Here is a 6,159-nt window from a genome sequence, read left to right on the forward strand (position 1 = left end):
ATTTTTCCTAATCATTTTAATTAGTACACCACGAAAAAATGCTTCTGTGCTACATTTAGACATTAGTGTTTAATCTAAAAAATGAATTTTAAAGTCCTTCAGTTGCTTTAACACAATATATAGGACCTATAACAGCAAGTTCAAAGCTAGCAATGCCAAAGACAGCTGTACTCTACTCAGGTAGATATGATCTATGCAGAGAAAAAAATGCATACAGTGAAAATGAAAGAATTTGCAAATAGCTGGGTAGCAAGAGACTCCCCAGGCCACGATCCCCTCTTGTTCCATTTTGATTTTCATACTTCTGGGCTTCCATCATAATGAAACACTGCGATCCAAACCCGCAATCCTCAGAACTTCCTCCCACCTGTGAGGAAGTGGGAAGCCGTGCGGCGGGTTCGAATGTTTGAGACTGTGACTGCGAGGACACACCTCCTGTGCGGAGAGGACACCTGTCTCCAGGCTGGAAAACCGAAGCACCCAATCCCAGTAAAACCTTGTGTACCATCCTCACCTTCAGATTCATCTCTGGCCCGGTTGGTCGAAGAAATGGAGTTTCTGCAATTGAATCTGTCCTTCGGCATACAGTATGTGCAGCACCATTTCCTCCATTCTAATGAGTCCTGGACAATAAAGCCAAAGTGTAAAGAAGCCTTTTCTGTATAAGGACAGCTGGATAATTAGGGAAGGTGTGCACGTGGCCTGGTAAATCAATTTAGGGTACTTCCATATTCGTTTTGTCTTCTCTGCACACAGCTGATGATTCACATTGTTGTAAACTTTTCAGCGCAGACCTCAGTTCCTCTCTGTGAATATATTCCTGAACAGTGTGACAGGCCTCATCCAGCCAGAGGGAGATAGACACCCTCCAGAGTATTGTGTCTTGTAAAATATTTAGAGCGTGATTAAAATATTTCAAAGTGGGTCCACTTGTCTATTGTGCTCATTTTGTTTTTATGTTATTGACAAAAAGGGCAGTTACAAATTAGCTCTAGCCCAAATTTCTAACCGTCCTAAGGTGAGTTTCGTCTCACTTAGATTTACTTCCAAGTTGTGATTTGGCCAATGGGCTTATAAACCACGTTTAAAGCTTTGAGCAGTAATTCATGGAAATGATTCTCGTTGCACACTAGGTCAGTGTTGAAGCTGAGACACTGAGGGTAAATTAGTGAATATAAGTGGCAAAATAATCGAGAATAATCAAATAAACTTAAGTATCCTTTACAAACAGAGGGTGACTAAGAAAGACAAAACCATCATGGAATGCCTGTCTCACCCCCTCCATTGTGAATTCACACTTCTCCCATCTGGGAGACGCCTCTCTACCCCCAGGTGTAAAACCAACAGACTCTGGAAATCTTTCATCCCCACTGCGATCACACTCTTAAACAATACAAAGTAACCACCTTGTCTCTTGTTTCTTTCTCCTGTAACACTGCTGTATTCTCTTCCCTTTTGGTGATGTTTATTTGTCATTGTGTTGCGTTTGACTGTGCCGTGAAACAAATTTCCCCCAGGGGACAATAAAGCTTGAATTGAATTGAATGGTTCGGTAAAGGAGTCAATTAAGGGTTTCAATAAAATTAACCAAGAGCACAGCTGGAACACAAAGTGGAAGATACAGATATATTCCAAAATCCAGGAACTGAGTGCACGTGTATGGGAGAAGGGGGATATGATCTTCACGTTCAGGATCAAGATTAATAAAGGAACGTTTCAGTCCTGCACTTTTTGCATTTGTTTATCTTTTAAACATTTCTAAACTACTGGTATAAAGTTTCTACAAGGATAGGAACAATATACTGCACTGTTCCATGAACTGTATAGATTTTGGGCTTATACAACACTGTCATAAATTGTGTAAATTTCAGCAGTTATATGTTTTCTTGTTTTCAATGTACTGTATTGGATTTAAATAAACAGTAGCAATGTAATGGAAATTACACGGAATTGATAATGTTAGCTAGTGGGATACTGTCAATGGTTTTAAGGTGGCATATTATAAATTGTCACACCATCTCAGAGCCTCATTTCTAATCAAAAACTAATAATTTATTCTGCATTATTTCCATTATATACTCACATTTTTAATGCTATAAGTTACATTGAATACAGTATATTCATCTGTATAATAATTCTGTGATATATCATGCTTCTGATCACCACAGACAAGCTTTTATTTATTTGTGTATTTCATTTCAGGAAGGGGTTCCATGCTGTGGCTTTATTAATGTGCTTTATTGCCAAGAGAGAGGAAGAGCACAACTCAATGACCGCAGGAGAAACAAAAGCAGAGCATGAAAGTAAAACGCCCCTTCATTGTAGTTTTATCTTCGTAAAAGACAGTCCTGCCCTGTTTTGTACAGTAACCCTGGGGGCTTCTTCCATTATCTAGATTATCGTGAGGGAAAATCAAAGAACGAAAATATTCTGTTTTCAGTTAAAACATTGTTTCTAGATTTTCAAGCCTTTTTACACCCACAGAATTATTTCCCTGAAAATAAACCCATAGCTTTAAGCAGCACTTGTGAACTTCAGTACTATGCTTTCCCTTTTTTAATGTGATCACTAAATCTGTACATGGTATCCAAAAGGATAGTACTCCTATTTTAATATCATCTGCAAAGTGCTACTTATACTGCAGTGCAATTATCACTGAGACGTGTGGAGACATACGATTTGGACAGTATGGTTTCTCCAGACCTCATCTAGGCAAGAGATTCTTCACCAGCAAAGACAGGGTTTTATTGGAAATCAGATATGAATTGTATAATACTGTGGTGCGACAGCATATTATTAAAGATAACTGATGAAATACAAAGGCACCTGTTGTGGATGGTTTCTTTTTCTAGAGAAATATAAAACGAAATAATATGCAAAAATATTATTTTGAGCCTGTGTACTCTACAAAAATTAAAATATGTATTTTTTTGTCTTTTGATGTGGGATAAACGAAATGTCCAAATTTAACCTTAAACCCATTTCTGTAAAAGCCATTCTGCCAGGTCAGGGAGAAGTAATTTCTTAGAATATAATTCTGCTGGTTAACATTATATTCCAGTTACAGATGTTTCCTGTTTTCCTGGAGGATATTGCACAAGAATCACTGTTAAAATTGCTATACTGATTGCTTAATAAAGACATTTTGATTGACATTACTGTATATCTGTGTGTGCTACTGCAATATTTTCTCTCCAAAATCTAATATCGTGCAACCAGTTGGGCTTTACAGCAAGCCTACAGTATATACTTCTGCCTTGGTGGATCTGTCCTCTGCAGTAGCTGCCCAGTTCCTTGCCACACAGATCACAAAGATGGAAAATACTGCGCAGACTTGGATTTTTTTATTTTGGGTGATTAAATCATGTGAATCTCTCTCTTTGGAGAGTTCCTCCTGGATATAAACAACAAATTAAAATTGCTACTAGGGGGGAAATGCTTTAGATCAGTGCTACACCATGCCATTGCATGTGCTCCCCTTGGACACTCAGACCATAATTTGATCTTCTTTGTCCCCAAATACAGACAGAGGTTGAAAACAGTCACGCCTAGCATTAAAATTGTGTGAACATTCACCACAATTAGAGGACATCCTAAGAGACTGTTTTGACATTCCGCAGATTGGAATGACTTCAAAGTCTCTGCTTGATGAGCTGGCAGATACTATAAGGTCATTTATCAGCTTCTGTGAAGGTGTGTGTATCCCCTCTAGGACAGTGGCTGTTTATAACAACAAACCATGATTCAGCAAAGACCTTAAAACTTTGTAAAGAGAAATTTGACACATTTAAATGTATAGATAGAATTTTGTACAAAGCAACCAAATATGAGTTTGAGTGGGCAGTGTGGAAAACAAAGGGCCAAGACAGAGGTGTGTTGAAAGGCAAATTGAAGTAGCCCTTGATAATGACCCAGAACTCCCCCCCAAAAATTGAACAAGTTCTATGATAAGCTTTCAGGTACAACAGATAGTTAACGTACCTCTGGAACCCTCTTCTCCTCCCTTCATCATCTGATAACATGAGGTTAGACATCTCCTTTGCAAACACAATGGGAGGAAAGCTCTGGGCAGAGATCATGTTTCAGTTGCTACTTTGAAATCATGTGCAGATCAGCTGGCACCCATGTTAAATAATGTCTTTAATGTGTCACTGCAGCAGTCTAAGTTTTCCAGTTTGTTTTAAGTCTGCTGTTGTTGTCCTAGTGCCAAGGAAAACAAACATAACATGCCTAAATGATTTCAGACCACAGCCTCTCCATCAGCCATTAGTTCGTCTGTAAATATCTGTTTAACATCCAGGTTAGACATATACCAATTGGGATACAAGGCAAAGAGGTCTGTTAAGGATGAAGTCTCTGAGTGCATCCAGTACATCTTATAGAACTTAGAGGCCCCTAGTATATGCTGTACTCATGAGTCTTGTTGGCAGATTACAGCTTGGCCATTAATACAAGTGTACCCCAGGGGCTTTTGCATAAACTAACTGACAAGGGTATAAATCAATCAACGTTTTTCTGATTCTCTAACATCCACTGATTTTAAATACGGGTTCACCCCAGGGTTGTGATCTGTCACTACGTCTGTGCTCCTTCTTTACTAATGACTGTGCATCTATTACTAGTTCTGTGAAATGAACCATGTTTGCAGGAGATTACATCCTGGCAGTGCTAATATAAAAATATTAGTACTCCGTCTCTTCGCAGGAAGGAGGTCAGTCAGTGCTTTGGTGAGCCGGCGCAGTCAAAACAATCTCCAGCTCCATGAAAGTAAAACCAAAGAGGTTATCTTTGATATCAGATTTCAGATATGACAGCAATGAATTACAACGCTTTTAATCTCCTTGGCACAGCAATCTCCTCCACTTTGAAATGGGTGGCCGATATAAACCGAAGGCTGAAGAAAGTGGAGAAAAAAGACCATCAGAGACTCTGTTTTGTCAGGTAGCTTAGACGTTTTGGTGTGTCTCAGGAAGCCATGGTCCATTTTTACAGGCAGTAATTGAGAGTGTGTCAATGTTTTCTGTCAAGGTCAGGTTTAGGAACGTAGCCTCCTAATAGAGAAAACATCAGGATATAGTCCACACTGCTTCGAACTAAACTGGTTGTGACTTACCATCTGCTGCTTCCATATATGCAACACATTTCAATTGGAAAACTCTGATGGTTAGAGTGGGTGCCCACTCTCTCCCAGATTTTTTCTTTGCTTGAGCTCCTTCCCTCAGGAAGAAAGTTAAGATGTATGAAATCTAGAACAGAGTGGTTCCAAAATAGCACCTATACTAAAGCTATTTGGTCTTTTTGCCTCAACACTGTTATAAAAGTATGGTTTGGTATATGAAATGTGCATGATACAGTATGTGCATGACCTGTATGTAATATGTGCATGTTATTTGTGCTTTATCTCCTTTTGGTATCTCTGTCTTTTTTATCTCTGTTATTTAGAGTGCACAACAACAACAACAACAATCCTAATAACCCAAAGTGCTGGTTTGGCAATAAAGTAGACTTTTGACTTTTCTTATTACTTTTTTGAAAGCATTGACAGTGTTCTAATGAAATAATTTTCATTGTTGAAAATCAATCACAAAAGCTCCTTTCCAATGTTCTATAATTGGTTGTACACATGAATTATTCTAACATTAGATTTATGCAATCTAACTGCAATCCGGAGCCAAAAAATGCTCCTCTCAGTTACAGTGTATAGAACGCCACAACCTCTCTCGAGATCACCCCAATTACTCTCTACAGAACACTGCTACTTCTCTCAGTGTGACCCCGATCACAAATTACAGAACACTACTACTCTTCTCAGTGCGATACTAATTATTTTGGGATCCAGGAATATATTAATGTGAAATGAGGAAAACATTTCCTGTTTATGTGTTAAAAATAGTGAGATAATAATGTCGAATAATAATAGAGATAATATTGTAAGAAAGAAGAGGATCTTCTCATAAAAACATACGCGGCGCACTGTTCAAAAGAATAATAAATGCGCCACCTGGTGCTCATTTATAAATAATCACGTATTTGAAGCTTTTGTGGTCAACAGTCTGCCACACTAATATTACAATGGTTTTAATTTTGTGTGAAGATATTACCCCAGTGCACAACAGATCATTTGGAAATAAACAAATTGAATTAAGAACCAACTGAATT

The sequence above is a fragment of the Atractosteus spatula genome, chromosome 12 (assembly GCF_055471065.1).
Source record: "Atractosteus spatula isolate fAtrSpa1 chromosome 12, fAtrSpa1.hap1, whole genome shotgun sequence".
In the NCBI taxonomy this organism is placed as follows: Eukaryota; Metazoa; Chordata; class Actinopteri; order Semionotiformes; family Lepisosteidae; genus Atractosteus; species Atractosteus spatula.